We start from the raw sequence: 26,678 nt of genomic DNA on the forward strand, positions 1-26,678 counted from the left end.
CAGTTGCATTTTCTACAGACAGAGTGTTTCAAAACTGCTCAATCAAAAGTATGGTTTAACTCTGTTAGCTGAATGCTCAGATCAGAAAGAAGTTTCACAGAATGATTCTGTGTAGTATATGTTTGAAGACATTCCTTTTTCCACTATTACCCACTTAGCGCTCCGAATCTCCACTTGCATTTTCTACAAATAGAATGTTTCATAACTGCTCAATCAAAAATATGTTTTATCTCTGTTAACTGAATTTACAGATCAGAAATAAGTTTCACAGAGTGCATCTGTGTAGTTTTTATTTGAAGATATTTTTTTCCCAATGTAGGCCTCTTAGCGCTTAGCATGTCCAATTGCAGTTTCTACAGAAAGACTGTTACAGAACGGCTCAATCAAAACTAAGTTTCAACTCTTTTAGTTGAACAAACCGAACAGAAAGAAGTTTCACACAATTCTTCTGTGTAGTTTTTATTTGTAGATATTCTTTTTCCCAATATAGGCCTCTTAGCGCTCAGAATGTCCAATTGCAGTTTCTACAGAAAGAGTGTTTCAGAACGGCTCAATCAAAAGTAAGGTTCAACTCTGTTAGTTGAATGCACAGAACAGAAAGAAGTTTCATACAATGCTTCTGTGCAGTTTATATTTGAACATATTCTTTTTTCCACTATTACCCACTTAGTGCTACGAATGTCCAGTTGCATTTTCTACAGACAGAGTGTTTCAAAACTGCTCAATCAAAAGTATGGTTTAACTCTGTTAGCTGAATGCTCAGATCAGAAAGAAGTTTCACAGAATGCTTCTGTGTAGTTTATATTTGAATATATTCCTTTTTCCACTACTACCCTCTTAGCGCTCCGAATCTCCACTTGCATTTTCTACAGAAAGAGTGTTTCAGAACGGCTCAATCAAAACTAAGGTTCAACTCTTTTAGTTGAACAAACAGAACAGAAAGAAGTTTCACACAATTCTTCTGTGTAGTTTTTATTTGTAGACATTCTTTTTCCCAATATAGGCCTCTTAGCGCTCAGAATGTCCAATTGCAGTTTCTACAGAAAGAGTGTTTCAGAACGGCTCAATCAAAAGTAAGGTTCAACTCTGTTAGTTGAATGCACAGAACAGAAAGAAGTTTCATACAATGCTTCTGTGTAGTTTATATTTGAACATATTCTTTTTTCCACTATTACCCACTTAGCGCTACGAATGTCCAGTTGCATTTTCTACAGACAGAGTGTTTCAAAACTGCTCAATCAAAAGTATGGTTTAACTCTGTTAGCTGAATGCTCAGATCAGAAAGAAGTTTCACAGAATGCTTCTGTGTAGTTTATATTTGAATATATTCCTTTTTCCACTACTACGCTCTTAGCGCTCCAAATGTCCAGTTGCATTTTCTACAGAAAGAGTGTTCAGATCTGCTCAATCAAAAGTATGGTTTAACTCTGTTAGCTGAATGCACAGATCATGAATAAGTTTCACCGAATGATTCTGTGTAGTTTATATTTGAAGACATTCATTTTTCCACTGTTACCCTCTTAGCGCTCCGAATCTCCACTTGCATTTTCTACAAAAAGAGTGTTTCATAACTGCTCAATCAAAAATATGTTTTATATCTGTTAACTGAATTTACAGATCAGAAATAAGTTTCACAGAATGCATCTGTGTAGTTTTTATTTGAAGATATTCTTTTTCCCAATGTAGGCCTCTTAGCGCTTAGCATGTCCAATTGCAGTTACTACAGAAAGAGTGTTTCAGAACGGCTCAATCAAAAGTAAGGTTCAACTCTGTTAGTTGAATGCACAGAACAGAAAGAATTTTCACAGAATGCTACTGTGTAGTTTATATTTGAATATATTCCTTTTTCCACTATTACCCTCTTAGCGCTCCGAATGTCCACTTGCATTTTCTACAGAAAGAGTGTTCAGAACTGCGCAATCAAAAGTATGGTTTAACTCTGTTAGCTTAATGAACATATCAGAAATAAGTTTCACACAATGCTTCTGTGTAGTTTTTATTTGAAGATATTATTTTTCCCAATAGAGGCCTCTTAGCGCTCAGAATGTCCAATAGCAGTTTCTACAGAAAGAGTGTTTCAGAAAGGCTCAATCAAAAGTAAGGTTCAACTCTGTTAGTTGAATGCACAGAACAGAAAGAAGTTTCATAAAATGCTTCTGTGTAGTTTATATTTGAACATATTCTTTTTTCCACTATTACCCACTTAGCGCTACGAATGTCCAGTTGCATTTTCTACAGACAGAGTGTTTCAAAACTGCTCAATCAAAAGTATGGTTTAACTCTGTTAGCTGAATGCTCAGATCAGAAAGAAGTTTCACAGAATGATTCTGTGTAGTATATGTTTGAAGACATTCCTTTTTCCACTATTACCCACTTAGCGCTCCGAATCTCCACTTGCATTTTCTACAAAAAGAATGTTTCATAACTGCTCAATCAAAAATATGTTTTATCTCTGTTAACTGAATTTACAGATCAGAAATAAGTTTCACAGAGTGCATCTGTGTAGTTTTTATTTGAAGATATTCTTTTTCCCAATGTAGGCCTCTTAGCGCTTAGCATGTCCAATTGCAGTTTCTACAGAAAGAGTGTTTCAGAACGGCTCAATCAAAAGTAAGGTTCAACTCTGTTAGTTGAATGCACAGAACAGAAAGAATTTTCACAGAATGCTACTGTGTAGTTTATATTTGAATATACTCCTTTTTCCACTATTACCTTCTTAGCGCTCCGAATGTCCACTTGCATTTTCTACAGAAAGAGTGTTCAGAACTGCGCAATCAAAAGTATGGTTTAACTCTGTTAGCTTAATGAACATATCAGAAATAAGTTTCACACAATGCTTCTGGGTAGTTTTTATTTGAAGATATTATTTTTCCCAATAGAGGCCTCTTAGCGCTCAGAATGTCCAATTGCAGTTTCTACAGAAAGAGTGTTTCAGAAAGGCTCAATCAAAAGTAAGGTTCAACTCTGTTAGTTGAATGCACAGAACAGAAAGAAGTTTCATACAATGCTTCTGTGTAGTTTATATTTGAACATATTCTTTTTTCCACTATTACCCACTTAGCGCTACGAATGTCCAGTTGCATTTTCTACAGACAGAGTGTTTCAAAACTGCTCAATCAAAAGTATGGTTTAACTCTGTTAGCTGAATGCTCAGATCAGAAAGAAGTTTCACAGAATGCTTCTGTGTAGTTTATATTTGAATATATTCCTTTTTCCACTACTACCCTCTTAGCGCTCCGAATCTCCACTTGCATTTTCTACAGAAAGAGTGTTTCAGAACGGCTCAATCAAAACTAAGGTTCAACTCTTTTAGTTGAACAAACAGAACAGAAAGAAGTTTCACACAATTCTTTTGTGTAGTTTTTATTTGTAGACATTCTTTTTCCCAATATAGGCCTCTTAGCGCTCAGAATGTCCAATTGCAGTTTCTACAGAAAGAGTCTTTCAGAACGGCTCAATCAAAAGTAAGGTTCAACTCTGTTAGTTGAATGCACAGAACAGAAAGAAGTTTCATACAATGCTTCTGTGTAGTTTATATTTGAACATATTCTTTTTTCCACTATTACCCACTTAGCGCTACGAATGTCCAGTTGCATTTTCTACAGACAGAGTGTTTCAAAACTGCTCAATCAAAAGTATGGTTTAACTCTGTTAGCTGAATGCTCAGATCAGAAAGAAGTTTCACAGAATGCTTCTGTGTAGTTTATATTTGAATATATTCCTTTTTCCACTACTACGCTCTTAGCGCTCCAAATGTCCAGTTGCATTTTCTACAGAAAGAGTGTTAAGATCTGCTCAATCAAAAGTATGGTTTAACTCTGTTAGCTGAATGCACAGATCAGGAATAAGTTTCACCGAATGATTCTGTGTAGTTTATATTTGAAGACATTCATTTTTCCACTGTTACCCTCTTAGCGCTCCGAATCTCCACTTGCATTTTCTACAAAAAGAGTGTTTCATAACTGCTCAATCAAAAATATGTTTTATATCTGTTAACTGAATTTACAGATCAGAAATAAGTTTCACAGAATGCATCTGTGTAGTTTTTATTTGAAGATATTCTTTTTCCCAATGTAGGCCTCTTAGCGCTTAGCATGTCCAATTGCAGTTACTACAGAAAGAGTGTTTCAGAACGGCTCAATCAAAAGTAAGGTTCAACTCTGTTAGTTGAATGCACAGAACAGAAAGAATTTTCACAGAATGCTACTGTGTAGTTTATATTTGAATATATTCCTTTTTCCACTATTACCCTCTTAGCGCTCCGAATGTCCACTTGCATTTTCTACAGAAAGAGTGTTCAGAACTGCGCAATAAAAAGTATGGTTTAACTCTGTTAGCTTAATGAACATATCAGAAATAAGTTTCACACAATGCTTCTGTGTAGTTTTTATTTGAAGATATTATTTTTCCCAATAGAGGCCTCTTAGCGCTCAGAATGTCCAATTGCAGTTTCTACAGAAAGAGTGTTTCAGAAAGGCTCAATCAAAAGTAAGGTTCAACTCTGTTAGTTGAATGCACAGAACAGAAAGAAGTTTCATACAATGCTTCTGTGCAGTTTATATTTGAACATATTCATTTTTCCACTATTACCCACTTAGCGCTACGAATGTCCAGTTGCATTTTCTACAGACAGAGTGTTTCAAAACTGCTCAATCAAAAGTATGGTTTAACTCTGTTAGCTGAATGCTCAGATCAGAAAGAAGTTTCACAGAATGCTTCTGTGTAGTTTATATTTGAATATATTCCTTTTTCCACTACTACTCTCTTAGCGCTCCAAATGTCCAGTTGCATTTTCTACAGAAAGAGTGTTCAGATCTGTTCAATCAAAAGTATGGTTTAACTCTGTTAGCTGAATGCACAGATCAGGAATAAGTTTCACCGAATGATTCTGTGTAGTTTATATTTGAAGACATTCATTTTTCCACTGTTACCCTCTTAGCGCTCCGAATCTCCACTTGCATTTTCTACAAAAAGAGTGTTTCATAACTGCTCAATCAAAAATATGTTTTATATCTGTTAACTGAATTTACAGATCAGAAATAAGTTTCACAGAATGCATCTGTGTAGTTTTTATTTGAAGATATTCTTTTTCCCAATGTAGGCCTCTTAGCGCTTAGCATGTCCAATTGCAGTTACTACAGAAAGAGTGTTTCAGAACGGCTCAATCAAAAGTAAGGTTCAACTCTGTTAGTTGAATGCACAGAACAGAAAGAATTTTCACAGAATGCTACTGTGTAGTTTATATTTGAATATATTCCTTTTTCCACTATTACCCTCTTAGCGCTCCGAATGTCCACTTGCATTTTCTACAGAAAGAGTGTTCAGAACTGCGCAATCAAAAGTATGGTTTAACTCTGTTAGCTTAATGAACATATCAGAAATAAGTTTCACACAATGCTTCTGTGTAGTTTTTATTTGAAGATATTTTTTTTCCCAATAGAGGCCTCTTAGCGCTCAGAATGTCCAATTGCAGTTTCTACAGAAAGAGTGTTTCAGAAAGGCTCAATCAAAAGTAAGGTTCAACTCTGTTAGTTGAATGCACAGAACAGAAAGAAGTTTCATACAATGCTTCTGTGCAGTTTATATTTGAACATATTCATTTTTCCACTATTAACCACTTAGCGCTACGAATGTCCAGTTGCATTTTCAACAGACAGAGTGTTTCAAAACTGCTCAATCAAAAGTATGGTTTAACTCTGTTAGCTGAATGCTCAGATCAGAAAGAAGTTTCACAGAATGCTTCTGTGTAGTTTATATTTGAATATATTCCTTTTTCCACTACTACTCTCTTAGCGCTCCAAATGCCCAGCTGCATTTTCTACAGAAAGAGTGTTCAGATCTGCTCAATCAAAAGTATGGTTTAACTCTGTTAGCTGAATGCACAGATCAGAAAGAAGTTTCTCAGAATGATTCTGTGTAGTTTATATTTGGAGACATTCCTTTTTCCACTATTACCCTCTTAGCGCTCCGAATCTCCACTTGCATTTTCTACAGAAAGACTGTTACAGAACGGCTCAATCAAAACTAATTTTCAACTCTTTTAGTTGAACAAACCGAACAGAAAGAAGTTTCACACAATTCTTCTGTGTAGTTTTTATTTGTAGACATTCTTTTTCCCAATAAAGGCCTCTTAGCGCTCAGAATGTCCAATTGCAGTTTCTACAGAAAGAGTGTTTCAGAACGGCTCAATCAAAAGTAAGGTTCAACTCTGTTAGTTGAATGCACAGAACAGAAAGAAGTTTCATACAATGCTCCTGTGTAGTTTATATTTGAACATATTCTTTTTTCCACTATTACCCACTTAGCGCTACGAATGTCCAGTTGCATTTTCTACAGACAGAGTGTTTCAAAACTGCTCAATCAAAAGTATGGTTTAACTCTGTTAGCTGAATGCTCAGATCAGAAAGAAGTTTCACAGAATGCTTCTGTGTAGTTTATATTTGAATATATTCCTTTTTCCACTACTACGCTCTTAGGGCTCCAAATGTCCAGTTGCATTTTCAACAGAAAGAGTGTTCAGATCTGCTCAATCAAAAGTATGGTTTAACTCTGTTAGCTGAATGCACAGATCAGAAAGAAGTTTCACCGAATGATTCTGTGTAGTTTATATTTGAAGACATTCCTTTTTCCACTATTACCCTCTTAGCGCTCCGAATCTCCACTTGCATTTTCTACAAAAAGAGTGTTTCATAACTGCTCAATCAAAAATATGTTTTATCTCTGTTAACTGAATTTACAGATCAGAAATAAGTTTCACAGAATGCATCTGTGTAGTTTTCATTTGAAGATATTCTTTTTCCCAATGTAGGCCTCTTAGCGCTTAGCATGTCCAATTGCAGTTTCTACAGAAAGAGTGTTTCAGAACGGCTCAATCAAATGTAAGGTTCAACTCTGTTAGTTGAATGCACAGAACAGAAAGTATTTTCACAGAATGCTACTGTGTAGTTTATATTTGAATATATTCCTTTTTCCACTATTACCCTCTTAGCGCTCCGAATGTACACTTGCATTTTCTACAGAAAGAGTGTTCAGAACTGCGCAATCAAAAGTATGGTTTAACTCTGTTAGCTTAATGAACATATCAGAAATAAGTTTCACAAAATGCTTCTGTGTAGTTTTTATTTGAAGATATTTTTTTTCCCAATAGAGGCCTCTTAGCGCTCAGAATGTCCAATTGCAGTTTCTACAGAAAGAGTGTTTCAGAAAGGCTCAATCAAAAGTAAGGTTCAACTCTGTTAGTTGAATGCACAGAACAGAAAGAAGTTTCATACAATGCTTCTGTGTAGTTTATATTTGAACATATTCTTTTTTCCACTATTACCCACTTAGCGCTACGAATGTCCAGTTGCATTTTCTACAGACAGAGTGTTTCAAAACTGCTCAATCAAAAGTATGGTTTAACTCTGTTAGCTGAATGCTCAGATCAGAAAGAAGTTTCACAGAATGCTTCTGTGTAGTTTATATTTGAATATATTCCTTTTTCCACTACTACTCTCTTAGCGCTCCAAATGTCCAGTTGCATTTTCTACCGAAAGAGTGTTCAGATCTGCTCAATCAAAAGTATGGTTTAACTCTGTTAGCTGAATGCACAGACCAGAAAGAAGTTTCACAGAATGATTCTGTGTAGTTTATATTTGGAGACATTCCTTTTTCCACTATTACCCTCTTAGCGCTCCGAATCTCCACTTGCATTTTCTACAGAAAGAGTGTTTCAGAACGGCTCAATAAAACTAAGGTTCAACTCTTTTAGTTGAACAAACAGAACAGAAAGAAGTTTCACACAATTCTTCTGTGTAGTTTTTATTTGTAGACATTCGTTTTCCCAATATAGGCCTCTTAGCGCTCAGAATGTCCAATTGCAGTTTCTACAGAAAGAGTCTTTCAGAACGGCTCACTCAAAAGTAAGGTTCAACTCTCTTAGTTGAATGCACAGAACAGAAAGAAGTTTCATACAATGCTTCTGTGTAGTTTATATTTGAACATATTCTTTTTTCCACTATTACCCACTTAGCGCTACGAATGTCCAGTTGCATTTTCTACAGACAGAGTGTTTCAAAACTGCTCAATCAAAAGTATGGTTTAACTCTGTTAGCTGAATGCTCAGATCAGAAAGAAGTTTCACAGAATGCTTCTGTGTAGTTTATATTTGAATATATTCCTTTTTCCACTACTACGCTCTTAGCGCTCCAAATGTCCAGTTGCATTTTCTACAGAAAGAGTGTTCAGATCTGCTCAATCAAAAGTATGGTTTAACTCTGTTAGCTGAATGCACAGATCAGGAATAAGTTTCACCGAATGATTCTGTGTAGTTTATATTTGAAGACATTCATTTTTCCACTGTTACCCTCTTAGCGCTCCGAATCTCCACTTGCATTTTCTACAAAAAGAGTGTTTCATAACTGCTCAATCAAAAATATGTTTTATATCTGTTAACTGAATTTACAGATCAGAAATAAGTTACACAGAATGCATCTGTGTAGTTTTTATTTGAAGATATTCTTTTTCCCAATGTAGGCCTCTTAGCGCTTAGCATGTCCAATTGCAGTTACTACAGAAAGAGTGTTTCAGAACAGCTCAATCAAAAGTAAGGTTCAACTCTGTTAGTTGAATGCACAGAACAGAAAGAATTTTCACAGAATGCTACTGTGTAGTTTATATTTGAATATATTCCTTTTTCCACTATTACCCTCTTAGCGCTCCGAATGTCCACTTGCATTTTCTACAGAAAGAGTGTTCAGAACTGCGCAATCAAAAGTATGGTTTAACTCTGTTAGCTTAATGAACATATCAGAAATAAGTTTCACACAATGCTTCTGTGTAGTTTTTATTTGAAGATATTATTTTTCCCAATAGAGGCCTCTTAGCGCTCCGAATCTCCACTTGCAATTTCTACAGAAAGACTGTTACAGAACGGCTCAATCAAAACTAAGATTCAACTCTTTTAGTTGAACAAACCGAACAGAAAGAAGTTTCACACAATTCTTCTGTGTAGTTTTTATTTGTAGACATTCTTTTTCCCAATATAGGCCTCTTAGCGCTCAGAATGTCCAATTGCAGTTTCTAAAGAAAGAGTGTTTCAGAACGGCTCAATCAAAAGTAAGGTTCAACTCTGTTAGTTGAATGCACAGAACAGAAAGATGTTTCATACAATGCTCCTGTGTAGTTTATATTTGAACATATTCTTTTTTCCACTCTTACCCACTTAGCGCTACGAATGTCCAGTTGCATTTTCTACAGACAGAGTGTTTCAAAACTGCTCAATCAAAAGTATGGTTTAACTCTGTTAGCTGAATGCTCAGATCAGAAAGAAGTTTCACAGAATGCTTCTGTGTAGTTTATATTTGAATATATTCCTTTTTCCACTACTACGCTCTTAGGTCTCCAAATGTCCAGTTGCATTTTCAACAGAAAGAGTGTTCAGATCTGCTCAATCAAAAGTATGGTTTAACTCTGTTAGCTGAATGCACAGATCAGAAAGAAGTTTCACCGAATGATTCTGTGTAGTTTATATTTGAAGACATTCCTTTTTCCACTATTACCCTCTTAGTGCTCCGAATCTCCACTTGCATTTTCTACAAAAAGAGTGTTTCATAACTGCTCAATCAAAAATATGTTTTATCTCTGTTAACTGAATTTACAGATCAGAAATAAGTTTCACAGAATGCATCTGTGTAGTTTTTATTTGAAGATATTCTTTTTCCCAATGTAGGCCTCTTAGCGCTTAGCATGTCCAATTGCAGTTTCTACAGAAAGAGTGTTTCAGAACGGCTCAATCAAAAGTAAGGTTCAACTCTGTTAGTTGAATGCACAGAACAGAAAGTATTTTCACAGAATGCTACTGTGTAGTTTATATTTGAATATATTCCTTTTTCCACTATTACCCTCTTAGCGCTCCTAATGTACACTTGCATTTTCTACAGAAAGAGTGTTCAGAACTGCGCAATCAAAAGTATGGTTTAACTCTGTTAGCTTAATGAACACATCAGAAATATGTTTCACAAAATGCTTCTGTGTAGTTTTTATTTGAAGATATTTTTTTTCCCAATAGAGGCCTCTTAGCGCTCAGAATGTCCAATTGCAGTTTCTACAGAAAGAGTGTTTCAGAAAGGCTCAATCAAAAGTAAGGTTCAACTCTGTTAGTTGAATGCACAGAACAGAAAGAAGTTTCATACAATGCTTCTGTGTAGTTTATATTTGAACATATTCTTTTTTCCACTATTACCCACTTAGCGCTACGAATGTCCAGTTGCATTTTCTACAGACAGAGTGTTTCAAAACTGCTCAATCAAAAGTATGGTTTAACTCTGTTAGCTGAATGCTCAGATCAGAAAGAAGTTTCACAGAATGTTCTGTGTAGTTTATATTTGAATATATTCCTTTTTCCACTACTACTCTCTTAGCGCTCCAAATGTCCAGTTGCATTTTCTACAGAAAGAGTGTTCAGATCTGCTCAATCAAAAGTATGGTTTAAATCTGTTAGCTGAATGCACAGATCAGAAAGAAGTTTCACAGAATGATTCTGTGTAGTTTATATTTGGAGACATTCCTTTTTCCACTATTACCCTCTTAGCGCTCCGAATCTCCACTTGCATTTTCTACAGAAAGAGTGTTTCAGAACGGCTCAAACAAAACTAAGGTTCAACTCTTTTAGTTGAACAAACAGAACAGAAAGAAATTTCACACAATTCTTCTCTGTAGTTTTTATTTGTAGACATTCTTTTTCCCAATATAGGCCTCTTAGCGCTCAGAATGTCCAATTGCAGTTTCTACAGAAAGAGTGTTTCAGAACGGCTCAATGAAAAGTAAGGTTCAACTCTGTTAGTTGAATGCAAAGAACAGAAAGAAGTTTCATACAATGCTTCTGTGTAGTTTATATTTGAACATATTCTTTTTTCCACTATTACCCACTTAGTGCTACGAATGTCTAGTTGCATTTTCTACAGACAGAGTGTTTCAAAACTGCTCAATCAAAAGTATGGTTTAACTCTGTTAGCTGAATGCTCAGATCAGAAAGAAGTTTCACAGAATGCTTCTGTGTAGTTTATATTTGAATATATTCCTTTTTCCACTACTACCCTCTTAGCGCTCCAAAACTCCACTTGCATTTTCTACAGAAAGAGTGTTTCAGAACGGCTCAATCAAAACTAAGGTTCAACTCTTTTAGTTGAACAAACAGAACAGAAAGAAGTTTCACACAATTCTTCTGTGTAGTTTTTATTTGTAGACATTCTTTTTCCCAATATAGGCCTCTTAGCGCTCAGAATGTCCAATTGCAGTTTCTACAGAAAGAGTCTTTCAGAACGGCTCAATCAAAAGTAAGGTTCAACTCTGTTAGTTGAATGCACAGAACAGAAAGAAGTTTCATACAATGTTTCTGTGTAGTTTATATTTGAACATATTCTTTTTTCCACTATTACCCACTTAGCGCTACGAATGTCCAGTTGCATTTTCTACAGACAGAGTGTTTCAAAACTGCTCAATCAAAAGTATGGTTTAACTCTGTTAGCTGAATGCTCAGATCAGAAAGAAGTTTCACAGAATGCTTCTGTGTAGTTTATATTTGAATATATTCCTTTTTCCACTACTACTCTCTTAGCGCTCCAAATGTCCAGTTGCATTTTCTACAGAAAGAGTGTTCAGATCTGCTCAATCAAAAGTATGGTTTAACTCTGTTAGCTGAATGCACAGATCAGGAATAAGTTTCACCGAATGATTCTGTGTAGTTTATATTTGAAGACATTCATTTTTCCACTGTTACCCTCTTAGCGCTCCGAATCTCCACTTGCATTTTCTACAAAAAGAGTGTTTCATAACTGCTCAATCAAAAATATGTTTTATATCTGTTAACTGAATTCACAGATCAGAAATAAGTTTCACAGAATGCATCTGTGTAGTTTTTATTTGAAGATATTCTTTTTCCCAATGTAGGCCTCTTAGCGCTTAGCATGTCCAATTGCAGTTACTACAGAAAGAGTGGTTCAGAACGGCTCAATCAAAAGTAAGGTTCAACTCTGTTAGTAGAATGCACAGAACAGAAAGAATTTTCACAGAATGCTACTGTGTAGTTTATATTTGAATATATTGCTTTTTCCACTATTACCCTCTTAGCGCTCCGAATGTCCACTTGCATTTTCTACAGAAAGAGTGTTCAGAACTGCGCAATCAAAAGTATGGTTTAACCCTGTTAGCTTAATGAACATATCAGAAATAAGTTTCACACAATGCTTCTGTGTAGTTTTTATTTGAAGATATTATTTTTCCCAATAGAGGCCTCTTAGCGCTCAGAATGTCCAATTGCAGTTTCTACAGAAAGAGTGTTTCAGAAAGGCTCAATCAAAAGTAAGGTTCAACTCTGTTAGTTGAATGCACAGAACAGAAAGAAGTTTCATACAATGCTTCTGTGCAGTTTATATTTGAACATATTCATTTTTCCACTATTACCCACTTAGCGCTACGAATGTCCAGTTGCATTTTCTACAGACAGAGTGTTTCAAAACTGCTCAATCAAAAGTATGGTTTAACTCTGTTAGCTGAATGCTCAGATCAGAAAGAAGTTTCACAGAATGCTTCTGTGTAGTTTATATTTGAATATATTCCTTTTTCCACTACTACTCTCTTAGCGCTCCAAATGTCCAGTTGCATTTTCTACAGAAAGAGTGTTCAGATCTGCTCAATGAAAAGTATGGTTTAACTCTGTTAGCTGAATGCACAGATCAGGAATAAGTTTCACCGAATGATTCTGTGTAGTTTATATTTGAAGACATTCATTTTTCCACTGTTACCCTCTTAGCGCTCCGAATCTCCACTTGCATTTTCTACAAAAAGAGTGTTTCATAACTGCTCAATCAAAAATATGTTTTATATCTGTTAACTGAATTTACAGATCAGAAATAAGTTTCACAGAATGCATCTGTGTAGTTTTTATTTGAAGATATTCTTTTTCCCAATGTAGGCCTCTTAGCGCTTAGCATGTCCAATTGCAGTTACTACAGAAAGAGTGTTTCAGAACGGCTCAATCAAAAGTAAGGTTCAACTCTGTTAGTTGAATGCACAGAACAGAAAGAATTTTCACAGAATGCTACTGTGTAGTTTATATTTGAATATATTCCTTTTTCCACTATTACCCTCTTAGCGCTCCGAATGTCCACTTGCATTTTCTACAGAAAGAGTGTTCAGAACTGCGCAATCAAAAGTATGGTTTAACTCTGTTAGCTTAATGAACATATCAGAAATAAGTTTCACACAATGCTTCTGTGTAGTTTTTATTTGAAGATATTATTTTTCCCAATAGAGGCCTCTTAGCGCTCAGAATGTCCAATTGCAGTTTCTACAGAAAGAGTGTTTCAGAAAGGCTCAATCAAATGTAAGGTTCAACTCTGTTAGTTGAATTCACAGAACAGAAAGAAGTTTAATACAATTCTTCTGTGCAGTTTATATTTGAACATATTCATTTTTCCACTATTACCCACTTAGCGCTACGAATGTCCAGTTGCATTTTCTACAGACAGAGTGTTTCAAAACTGCTCAATCAAAAGTATGGTTTAACTCTGTTAGCTGAATGCTCAGATCAGAAAGAAGTTTCACAGAATGCTTCTGTGTAGTTTATATTTGAATATATTCCTTTTTCCACTACTACTCTCTTAGCGCTCCAAATGTCCAGTTGCATTTTCTACAGAAAGAGTGTTCAGATCTGCTCAATCAAAAGTATGGTTTAACTCTGTTAGCTGAATGCACAGATCAGGAATAAGTTTCACCGAATGATTCTGTGTAGTTTATATTTGAAGACATTCATTTTTCCACTGTTACCCTCTTAGCGCTCCGAATCTCCACTTGCATTTTCTACAAAAAGAGTGTTTCATAACTGCTCAATCAAAAATATGTTTTATCTCTGTTAACTGAATTTACAGATCAGAAATAAGTTTCACAGAATGCATCTGTGTAGTTTTTATTTGAAGATATTCTTTTTCCCAATGTAGGCCTCTTATCGCTTAGCATGTCCAATTGCAGTTACTACAGAAAGAGTGTTTCAGAACGGCTCAATCAAAAGTAAGGTTCAACTCTGTTAGTTGAATGCACAGAACAGAAAGAATTTTCACAGAATGCTACTGTGTAGTTTATATTTGAATATATTCCTTTTTCCACTATTACCCTCTTAGCGCTCCGAATGTCCACTTGCATTTTCTACAGAAAGAGTGTTCAGAACTGCGCAATCAAAAGTATGGTTTAACTCTGTTAGCTTAATGAACATATCAGAAATAAGTTTCACACAATGCTTCTGTGTAGTTTTTATTTGAAGATATTATTTTTCCAAATAGAGGCCTCTTAGCGCTCAGAATGTCCAATTGCAGTTTCTACAGAAAGAGTGTTTCAGAACGGCTCAATGAAAAGTAAGGTTCAACTCTGTTAGTTGAATGCACAGAACAGAAAGAAGTTTCATACAATGCTTCTGTGTAGTTTATATTTGAACATATTCTTTTTTCCACTATTACCCACATAGTGCTACGAATGTCTAGTTGCATTTTCTACAGACAGAGTGTTTCAAAACTGCTCAATCAAAAGTATGGTTTAACTCTGTTAGCTGAATGCTCAGATCAGAAAGAAGTTTCACAGAATGCTTCTGTGTAGTTTATATTTGAATATATTCCTTTTTCCACTACTACCCTCTTAGCGCTCCGAAACTCCACTTGCATTTTCTACAGAAAGAGTGTTTCAGAACGGCTCAATCAAAACTAAGGTTCAACTCTTTTAGTTGAACAAACAGAACAGAAAGAAGTTTCACAGAATTCTTCTGTGTAGTTTTTATTTGTAGACATTCTTTTTCCCAATATAGGCCTCTTAGCGCTCAGAATGTACAATTGCAGTTTCTACAGAAAGAGTCTTTCAGAACGGCTCAATCAAAAGTAAGGTTCAACTCTGTTAGTTGAATGCACAGAACAGAAAGAAGTTTCATACAATGTTTCTGTGTAGTTTATATTTGAACATATTCTTTTTTCCACTATTACCCACTTAGCGCTACGAATGTCCAGTTGCATTTTCTACAGACAGAGTGTTTCAAAACTGCTCAATCAAAAGTATGGTTTAACTCTGTTAGCTGAATGCTCAGATCAGAAAGAAGTTTCACAGAATGCTTCTGTGTAGTTTATATTTGAATATATTCCTTTTTCCACTACTACTCTCTTAGCGCTCCAAATGTCCAGTTGCATTTTCTACAGAAAGAGTGTTCAGATCTGCTCAATCAAAAGTATGGTTTAACTCTGTTAGCTGAATGCACAGATCAGGAATAAGTTTCACCGAATGATTCTGTGTAGTTTATATTTGAAGACATTCATTTTTCCACTGTTACCCTCTTAGCGCTCCGAATCTCCACTTGCATTTTCTACAAAAAGATTGTTTCATAACTGCTCAATCAAAAATATGTTTTATATCTGTTAACTGAATTTACAGATCAGAAATAAGTTTCACAGAATGCATCTGTGTAGTTTTTATTTGAAGATATTCTTTTTCCCAATGTAGGCCTCTTAGCGCTTAGCATGTCCAATTGCAGTTACTACAGAAAGAGTGTTTCAGAACGGCTCAATCAAAAGTAAGGTTCAACTCTGTTAGTTGAATGCACAGAACAGAAAGAATTTTCACAGAATGCTACTGTGTAGTTTATATTTGAATATATTGCTTTTTCCACTATTACCCTCTTAGCGCTCCGAATGTCCACTTGCATTTTCTACAGAAAGAGTGTTCAGAACTGCGCAATCAAAAGTATGGTTTAACCCTGTTAGCTTAATGAACATATCAGAAATAAGTTCCACACAATGCTTCTGTGTAGTTTTTATTTGAAGATATTATTTTTCCCAATAGAGTCCTCTTAGCGCTCAGAATGTCCAATTGCAGTTTCTACAGAAAGAGTGTTTCAGAAAGGCTCAATCAAAGTAAGGTTCAACTCTGTTAGTTGAATGCACAGAACAGAAAGAAGTTTCATACAATGCTTCTGTGCAGTTTATATTTGAACATATTCATTTTTCCACTATTACCCACATAGCGCTACGAATGTCCAGTTGCATTTTCTTCAGACAGAGTGTTTCAAAACTGCTCAATCAAAAGTATGGTTTAACTCTGTTAGCTGAATGCTCAGATCAGAAAGAAGTTTCACAGAATGCTTCTGTGTAGTTTATATTTGAATATATTCCTTTTTCCACTACTACTCTCTTAGCGCTCCAAATGTCCAGTTGCATTTTCTACAGAAAGAGTGTTCAGATCTGCTCAATCAAAAGTATGGTTTAACTCTGTTAGCTGAATGCACAGATCAGGAATAAGTTTCACCGAATGATTCTGTGTAGTTTATATTTGAAGACATTCATTTTTCCACTGTTACCCTCTTAGCGCTCCGAATCTCCACTTGCATTTTCTACAAAAAGAGTGTTTCATAACTGCTCAATCAAAAATATGTTTTATATCTGTTAACTGAATTTACAGATCAGAAATAAGTTTCACAGAATGCTTCTGTGTAGTTTTTATTTGAAGATATTCTTTTTCCCAATGTAGGCCTCTTAGCGCTTAGCATGTCCAATTGCAGTTACTACAGAAAGAGTGTTTCAGAACGGCTCAATCAAAAGTAAGGTTCAACTCCGTTAGTTGAATGCACAGAACAGAAAGAATTTTCACAGAATGCTACTGTGTAGTTTATATTTGAATATATTCCTTTTTCCACTATTACCCTCTTAGCGCTCCGAATGTCCACTTGCATTTTCTACAGAAAGAGTGTTCAGAACTGCGCAATCAAAAGTATGGTTTAACTCTGTTAGCTTAATGAACATATCAGAAATAAGTTTCACACAATGCTTCTGTGTAGTTTTTATTTGAAGATATTATTTTTCCCAATAGAGGCCTCTTAGCGCTCAGAATGTCCAATTGCAGTTTCTACAGAAAGAGTGTTTCAGAAAGGCTCAATCAAATGTAAGTTTCAACTCTGTTAGTTGAATGCACAGAACAGAAAGAAGTTTAATACAATGCTTCTGTGCAGTTTATATTTGAACATATTCATTTTTCCACTATTACCCACTTAGCGCTACGAATGTCCAGTTGCATTTTCTACAGACAGAGTGTTTCAAAACTGCTCAATCAAAAGTATGGTTTAACTCTGTTAGCTGAATGCTCAGATCAGAAAGAAGTTTCACAGAATGCTTCTGTGTAGTTTATATTTGAATATATTCCTTTTTCCACTACTACTCTCTTAGCGCTCCAAATGTCCAGTTGCATTTTCTACAGAAAGAGTGTTCAGATCTGCTCAATCAAAAGTATGGTTTAACTCTGTTAGCTGAATGCACAGATCAGGAATAAGTTTCACCGAATGATTCTGTGTAGTTTATATTTGAAGACATTCATTTTTCCACTGTTACCCTCTTAGCGCTCCGAATCTCCACTTGCATTTTCTACAAAAAGAGTGTTTCATAACTGCTCAATCAAAAATATGTTTTATATCTGTTAACTGAATTTACAGATCAGAAATAAGTTTCACAGAATGCATCTGTGTAGTTTTTATTTGAAGATATTCTTTTTCCCAATGTAGGCCTCTTAGCGCTTAGCATGTCCAATTGCAGTTACTACAGAAAGAGTGTTTCAGAACGGCTCAATCAAAAGTAAGGTTCAACTCTGTTAGTTGAATGCACAGAACAGAAAGAATTTTCACAGAATGCTACTGTGTAGTTTATATTTGAATATATTCCTTTTTCCACTATTACCCTCTTAGCGCTCCGAATGTCCACTTGCATTTTCTACAGAAAGAGTGTTCAGAACTGCGCAATCAAAAGTATGGTTTAACTCTGTTAGCTTAATGAACATATCAGAAATAAGTTTCACACAATGCTTCTGTGTAGTTTTTATTTGAAGATATTATTTTTCCCAATAGAGGCCTCTTAGCGCTCAGAATGTCCAATTGCAGTTTCTACAGAAAGAGTGTTTCAGAAAGGCTCAATCAATAGTAAGGTTCAAATCTGTTAGTTGAATGCACAGAACAGAAAGAAGTTTCATACAATGCTTCTGTGCAGTTTATATTTGAACATATTCATTTTTCCACTATTACCCACTTAGCGCTACGAAGGTCCAGTTGCATTTTCTACAGACAGAGTGTTTCAAAACTGCTCAATCAAAAGTATGGTTTAACTCTGTTAGCTGAATGCTCAGATCAGAAAGAAGTTTCACAGAATGCTTCTGTGTAGTTTATATTTGAATATATTCCTTTTTCCACTACTACTCTCTTAGCGCTCCAAATGTCCAGTTGCATTTTCTACAGAAAGAGTGTTCAGATCTGCTCAATGAAAAGTATGGTTTAACTCTGTTAGCTGAATGCACAGATCAGGAATAAGTTTCACCGAATGATTCTGTGTAGTTTATATTTGAAGACATTCATTTTTCCACTGTTACCCTCTTAGCGCTCCGAATCTCCACTTGCATTTTCTACAAAAAGAGTGTTTCATAACTGCTCAATCAAAAATATGTTTTATATCTGTTAACTGAATTTACAGATCAGAAATAAGTTTCACAGAATGCATCTGTGTAGTTTTTATTTGAAGATATTCTTTTTCCCAATGTAGGCCTCTTAGCGCTTAGCATGTCCAATTGCAGTTACTACAGAAAGAGTGTTTCAGAACGGCTCAATCAAAAGTAAGGTTCAACTCTGTTAGTTGAATGCACAGAACAGAAAGAATTTTCACAGAATGCTACTGTGTAGTTTATATTTGAATATATTCCTTTTTCCACTATTACCCTCTTAGCGCTCCGAATGTCCACTTGCATTTTCTACAGAAAGAGTGTTCAGAACTGCGCAATCAAAAGTATGGTTTAACTCTGTTAGCTTAATGAACATATCAGAAATAAGTTTCACACAATGCTTCTGTGTAGTTTTTATTTGAAGATATTATTTTTCCCAATAGAGGCCTCTTAGCGCTCAGAATGTCCAATTGCAGTTTCTACAGAAAGAGTGTTTCAGAAAGGCTCAATCAAAAGTAAGTTTCAACTCTGTTAGTTGAATGCACAGAACAGAAAGAAGTTTCATACAATGCTTCTGTGCAGTTTATATTTGAACATATTCATTTTTCCACTATTACCCACTTAGCGCTAGGAATGTCCAGTTGCATTTTCTACAGACAGAGTGTTTCAAAACTGCTCAATCAAAAGTATGGTTTAACTCTGTTAGCTGAATGCTCAGATCAGAAAGAAGTTTCACAGAATGCTTCTGTGTAGTTTATATTTGAATATATTCCTTTTTCCACTACTACTCTCTTAGCGCTCCAAATGTCCAGTTGCATTTTCTACAGAAAGAGTGTTCAGATCTGCTCAATCAAAAGTATGGTTTAACTCTGTTAGCTGAATGCACAGATCAGGAATAAGTTTCACCGAATGATTCTGTGTAGTTTATATTTGAAGACATTCATTTTTCCACTGTTACCCTCTTAGCGCTCCGAATCTCCACTTGCATTTTCTACAAAAAGAGTGTTTCATAACTGCTCAATCAAAAATATGTTTTATATCTGTTAACTGAATTTACAGATCAGAAATAAGTTTCACAGAATGCATCTGTGTAGTTTTTATTTGAAGATATTCTTTTTCCCAATGTAGGCCTCTTAGCGCTTAGCATGTCCAATTGCAGTTACTACAGAAAGAGTGTTTCAGAACGGCTCAATCAAAAGTAAGGTTCAACTCTGTTAGTTGAATGCACAGAACAGAAAGAATTTTCACAGAATGCTACTGTGTAGTTTATATTTGAATATATTCCTTTTTCCACTATTACCCTCTTAGCGCTCCGAATGTCCACTTGCATTTTCTACAGAAAGAGTGTTCAGAACTGCGCAATCAAAAGTATGGTTTAACTCTGTTAGCTTAATGAACATATCAGAAATAAGTTTCACACAATGATTCTGTGTAGTTTTTATTTGAAGATATTATTTTTCCCAATAGAGGCCTCTTAGCGCTCAGAATGTCCAATTGCAGTTTCTACAGTAAGAGTGTTTCAGAAAGGCTCAATCAAAAGTAAGGTTCAACTCTGTTAGTTGAATGCACAGAACAGAAAGAAGTTTCATACAATGCTTCTGTGCAGTTTATATTTGAACATATTCATTTTTCCACTATTACCCACTTAGCGCTACGAATGTCCAGTTGCATTTTCTACAGACAGAGTGTTTCAAAACTGCTCAATCAAAAGTATGGTTTAACTCTGTTAGCTGAATGCTCAGATCAGAAAGAAGTTTCACAGAATGCTTCTGTGTAGTTTATATTTGAATATATTCCTTTTTCCACTACTACTCTCTTAGCGCTCCAAATGTCCAGTTGCATTTTCTACAGAAAGAGTGTTCAGATCTGCTCAATCAAAAGTATGGTTTAACTCTGTTAGCTGAATGCACAGATCAGAAAGAAGTTTCACAGAATGATTCTGTGTAGTTTATATTTGGAGACATTCCTTTTTCCACTATTACCCCCTTAGCGCTCCGAATCTCCACTTGCATTTTCTACAGAAAGACTGTTACAGAACGGCTCAATCAAAACTAAGTTTCAACTCTTTTAGTTGAACAAACCGAACAGAAAGAAGTTTCACACAATTCTTCTGTGTAGTTTTTATTTGTAGACATTCTTTTTCCCAATATAGGCCTCTTAGCGCTCAGAATGTCCAATTGCAGTTTCTACAGAAAGAGTGTTTCAGAACGGCTCAATCAAAAGTAAGGTTCAACTCTGTTAGTTGAATGCACAGAACAGAAAGAAGTTTCATACAATGCTCCTGTGTAGTTTATATTTGAACATATTCTTTTTTCCACTATTACCCACTTAGCGCTACGAATGTCCAGTTGCATTTTCCACAGACAGAGTGTTTCAAAACTGCTCAATCAAAAGTATGGTTTAACTCTGTTAGCTGAATGCTCAGATCAGAAAGAAGTTTCACAGAATGCTTCTGTGTAGTTTATATTTGAATATATTCCTTTTTCCACTACTACGCTCTTAGGTCTCCAAATGTCCAGTTGCATTTTCAACAGAAAGAGTGTTCAGATCTGCTCAATCAAAAGTATGGTTTAACTCTGTTAGCTGAATGCACAGATCAGAAAGAAGTTTCACCGAATGATTCTGTGTAGTTTATATTTGAAGACATTCCTTTTTCCACTATTACCCACTTAGCGCTCCGAATCTCCACTTGCATTTTCTACAAAAACAGTGTTTCATAACTGCTCAATCAAAAATATGTTTTATCTCTGTTAACTGAATTTACAGATCAGAAATAAGTTTCACAGAATGCATCTGTGTAGTTTTTATTTGAAGATATTCTTTTTCCCAATGTAGGCCTCTTAGCGCTTAGCATGTCCAATTGCAGTTTCTACGGAAAGAGTGTTTCAGAACGGCTCAATCAAAAGTAAGGTTCAACTCTGTTAGTTGAATGCACAGAACAGAAAGTATTTTCACAGAATGCTACTGTGTAGTTTATATTTGAATATATTCCTTTTTCCACTATTACCCTCTTAGCGCTCCTAATGTACACTTGCATTTTCTACAGAAAGAGTGTTCAGAACTGCGCAATCAAAAGTATGGTTTAACTCTGTTAGCTTAATGAACATATCAGAAATAAGTTTCACAAAATGCTTCTGTGTAGTTTTTATTTGAAGATATTTTTTTTCCCAATAGAGGCCTCTTAGCGCTCAGAATGTCCAATTGCAGTTTCTACAGAAAGAGTGTTTCAGAAAGGCTCAATCAAAAGTAAGGTTCAACTCTGTTAGTTGAATGCACAGAACAGAAAGAAGTTTCATACAATGCTTCTGTGTAGTTTATATTTGAACATATTCTTTTTTCCACTATTACCCACTTAGAGCTACGAATGTCCAGTTGCATTTTCTACAGACAGAGTGTTTCAAAACTGCTCAATCAAAAGTATGGTTTAACTCTGTTAGCTGAATGCTCAGATCAGAAAGAAGTTTCACAGAATGCTTCTGTGTAGTTTATATTTGAATATATTCCTTTTTCCACTACTACTCTCTTAGCGCTCCAAATGTCCAGTTGCATTTTCTACAGAAAGAGTGTTCAGATCTGCTCAATCAAAAGTATGGTTTAAATCTGTTAGCTGAATGCACAGATCAGAAAGAAGTTTCACAGAATGATTCTGTGTAGTTTATATTTGGAGACATTCCTTTTTCCACTATTACCCTCTTAGCGCTCCGAATCTCCACTTGCATTTTCTACAGAAAGAGTGTTTCAGAACGGCTCAAACAAAACTAAGGTTCAACTCTTTTAGTTGAACAAACCGAACAGAAAGAAGTTTCACACAATTCTTCTGTGTAGTTTTTATTTGTAGACATTCTTTTTCCCAATATAGGCCTCTTAGCGCTCAGAATGTCCAATTGAAGTTTCTACAGAAAGAGTGTTTCAGAACGGCTCAATCAAAAGTAAGGTTCAACTCTGTTAGTTGAATGCACAGAACAGAAAGAAGTTTCATACAATGCTTCTGTGTAGTTTATATTTGAACATATTCTTTTTTCCACTATTACCCACTTAGTGCTACGAATGTCTAGTTGCATTTTCTACAGACAGAGTGTTTCAAAACTGCTCAATCAAAAGTATGGCTTAACTCTGTTAGCTGAATGCTCAGATCAGAAAGAAGTTTCACAGAATGCTTCTGTGTAGTTTATATTTGAATATATTCCTTTTTCCACTACTACCCACTTAGCGCTCCGAATCTCCACTTGCATTTTCTACAGAAAGAGTGTTTCAGAACGGCTCAATCAAAACTGAGGTTCAACTCTTTTAGTTGAACAAACAGAACAGAAAGAAGTTTCACACAATTCTTCTGTGTAGTTTTTATTTGTAGACATTCTTTTTCCCAATATAGGCCTCTTAGCGCTCAGAATGTCCAATTGCAGTTTCTACAGAAAGAGTCTTTCAGAACGGCTCAATCAAAAGTAAGGTTCAACTCTGTTAGTTGAATGCACAGAACAGAAAATGTTTCATACAATATTTCTGTGTAGTTTATATTTGAACATATTCTTTTTTCCACTATTACCCACTTAGCGCTACGAATGTCCAGTTGCATTTTCTACAGACAGAGTGTTTCAAAACTGCTCAATCAAAAGTATGGTTTAACTCTGTTAGCTGAATGCTCAGATCAGAAAGAAGTTTCACAGAATGCTTCTGTGTAGTTTATATTTGAATATATTCCTTTTTCCACTACTACTCTCTTAGCGCTCCAAATGTCCAGTTGCATTTTCTACAGAAAGAGTGTTCAGATCTGCTCAATCAAAAGTATGGTTTAACTCTGTTAGCTGAAAGCACAGATCAGGAATAAGTTTCACCGAATGATTCTGTGTAGTTTATATTTGAAGACATTCATTTTTCCACTGTTACCCTCTTAGCGCTCAGAATCTCCACTTGCATTTTCTACAAAAAGAGTGTTTCATAACTGCTCAATCAAAAATATGTTTTATATCTGTTAACTGAATTTACAGATCAGAAATAAGTTTCACAGAATGCATCTGTGTAGTTTTTATTTGAAGATATTCTTTTTCCCAATGTAGGCCTCTTAGCGCTTAGCATGTCCAATTGCAGTTACTACAGAAAGAGTGTTTCAGAACGGCTCAATCAAAAGTAAGGTTCAACTCTGTTAGTTGAATGCACAGAACAGAAAGAATTTTCACAGAATGCTACTGTGTAGTTTATATTTGAATATATTCCTTTTTCCACTATTACCCTCTTAGCGCTCCGAATGTCCACTTGCATTTTCTACAGAAAGAGTGTTCAGAACTGCGCAATCAAAAGTATGGTTTAACTCTGTTAGCTTAATGAACATATCAGAAATAAGTTTCACACAATGCTTCTGTGTAGTTTTTATTTGAAGATATTATTTTTCCCAATAGATGCCTCTTAGCGCTCAGAATGTCCAATTGCAGTTTCTACAGAAAGAGTGTTTCAGAAAGGCTCAATCAAAAGTAAGGTTCAACTCTGTTAGTTGAATGCACAGAACAGAAAGAAGTTTCATACAATGCTTCTGTGCAGTTTATATTTGAACATATTCATTTTTCCACTATTACCCACTTAGCGCTACGAATGTCCAGTTGCATTTTCTACAGACAGAGTGTTTCAAAACTGCTCAATCAAAAGTATGGTTTAACTCTGTTAGCTGAATGCTCAGATCAGAAAGAAGTTTCACAGAATGCTTCTGTGTAGTTTATATTTGAATATATTCCTTTTTCCACTACTACTCTCTTAGCGCTCCAAATGTCCAGTTGCATTTTCTACAGAAAGAGTGTTCAGATCTGCTCAATGAAAAGTATGGTTTAACTCTGTTAGCTGAATGCACAGATCAGGAATAAGTTTCACCGAATGATTCTGTGTAGTTTATATTTGAAGACATTCATTTTTCCACTGTTACCCTCTTAGCGCTCCGAATCTCCACTTGCATTTTCTACAAAAAGAGTGTTTCATAACTGCTCAATCAAAAATATGTTTTATATCTGTTAACTGAATTTACAGATCAGAAATAAGTTTCACAGAATGCTTCTGTGTAGTTTTTATTTGAAGATATTCTTTTTCCCAATGTAGGCCTCTTAGCGCTTAGCATGTCCAATTGCAGTTACTACAGAAAGAGTGTTTCAGAACGGCTCAATCAAAAGTAAGGTTCAACTCCGTTAGTTGAATGCACAGAATAGAAAGAATTTTCACAGAATGCTACTGTGTAGTTTATATTTGAATATATTCCTTTTTCCACTATTACCCTCTTAGCGCTCCGAATGTCCACTTGCATTTTCTACAGAAAGAGTGTTCAGAACTGCGCAATCAAAAGTATGGTTTAACTCTGTTAGCTTAATGAACATATCAGAAATAAGTTTCACACAATGCTTCTGTGTAGTTTTTATTTGAAGATATTATTTTTCCCAATAGAGGCCTCTTAGCGCTCAGAATGTCCAATTGCAGTTTCTACAGAAAGAGTGTTTCAGAAAGGCTCAATCAAAAGTAAGGTTCAACTCTGTTAGTTGAATGCACAGAACAGAAAGAAGTTTCATACAATGCTTCTGTGCAGTTTATATTTGAACATATTCATTTTTCCACTATTACCCACTTAGCGCTACGAATGTCCAGTTGCATTTTCTACAGACAGAGTGTTTCAAAACTGCTCAATCAAAAGTATGGTTTAACTCTGTTAGCTGAATGCTCAGATCAGAAAGAAGTTTCACAGAATGCTTCTGTGTAGTTTATATTTGAATATATTCCTTTTTCCACTACTACTCTCTTAGCGCTCCAAAAGTCCAGTTGCATTTTCTACAGAAAGAGTGTTCAGATCTGCTCAATCAAAAGTATGGTTTAACTCTGTTAGCTGAATGCACAGATCAGAAAGAAGTTTCACAGAATGATTCTGTGTAGTTTATATTTGGAGACATTCCTTTTTCCACTATTACCCTCTTAGCGCTCCGAATCTCCACTTGCATTTTCTACAGAAAGACTGTTACAGAACGGCTCAATCAAAACTAAGTTTCAACTCTTTTAGTTGAACAAACCGAACAGAAAGAAGTTTCACACAATTCTTCTGTGTAGTTTTTATTTGTAGACATTCTTTTTCCCAATATAGGCCTCTTAGCGCTCAGAATGTCCAATTGCAGTTTCTACAGAAAGAGTGTTTCAGAACGGCTCAATCAAAGTAAGGTTCAACTCTGTTAGTTGAATGCACAGAACAGAAAGAAGTTTCATACAATGCTTCTGTGCAGTTTATATTTGAACATATTCTTTTTTCCACTATTACCCAATTAGTGCTACGAATGTCCAGTTGCATTTTCTACAGACAGAGTGTTTCAAAACTGCTCAATCAAAAGTATGGTTTAACTCTGTTAGCTGAATGCTCAGATCAGAAAGAAGTTTCACAGAATGCTTCTGTGTAGTTTATATTTGAATATATTCCTTTTTCCACTACTACCCTCTTAGCGCTCCGAATCTCCACTTGCATTTTCTACAGAAAGAGTGTTTCAGAACGGCTCAATCAAAACTAAGGTTCAACTCTTTTAGTTGAACAAACAGAACAGAAAGAAGTTTCACACAATTCTTCTGTGTAGTTTTTATTTGTAGACATTCTTTTTCCCAATATAGGCCTCTTAGCGCTCAGAATGTCCAATTGCAGTTTCTACAGAAAGAGTCTTTCAGAACGGCTCAATCAAAAGTAAGGTTCAACTCTGTTACTTGAATGCACAGAACAGAAAGAAGTTTCATACAATGCTTCTGTGTAGTTTATATTTGAACATATTCTTTTTTCCACTATTACCCACTTAGCGCTACGAATGTCCAGTTGCATTTTCTACAGACAGAGTGTTTCAAAACTGCTCAATCAAAAGTATGGTTTAACTCTGTTAGCTGAATGCTCAGATCAGAAAGAAGTTTCACAGAATGCTTCTGTGTAGTTTATATTTGAATATATTCCTTTTTCCACTACTACTCTCTTAGCGCTCCAAATGTCCAGTTGCATTTTCTACAGAAAGAGTGTTCAGATCTGCTCAATCAAAAGTATGGTTTAACTCTGTTAGCTGAATGCACAGATCAGGAATAAGTTTCACCGAATGATTCTGTGTAGTTTATATTTGAAGACATTCATTTTTCCACTGTTACCCTCTTAGGGCTCCGAATCTCCACTTGCATTTTCTACAAAAAGAGTGTTTCATAACTGCTCAATCAAAAAT

The sequence above is a fragment of the Symphalangus syndactylus genome, chromosome 16, assembly GCF_028878055.3.
Source record: "Symphalangus syndactylus isolate Jambi chromosome 16, NHGRI_mSymSyn1-v2.1_pri, whole genome shotgun sequence".
NCBI lineage: Eukaryota > Metazoa > Chordata > Mammalia > Primates > Hylobatidae > Symphalangus > Symphalangus syndactylus.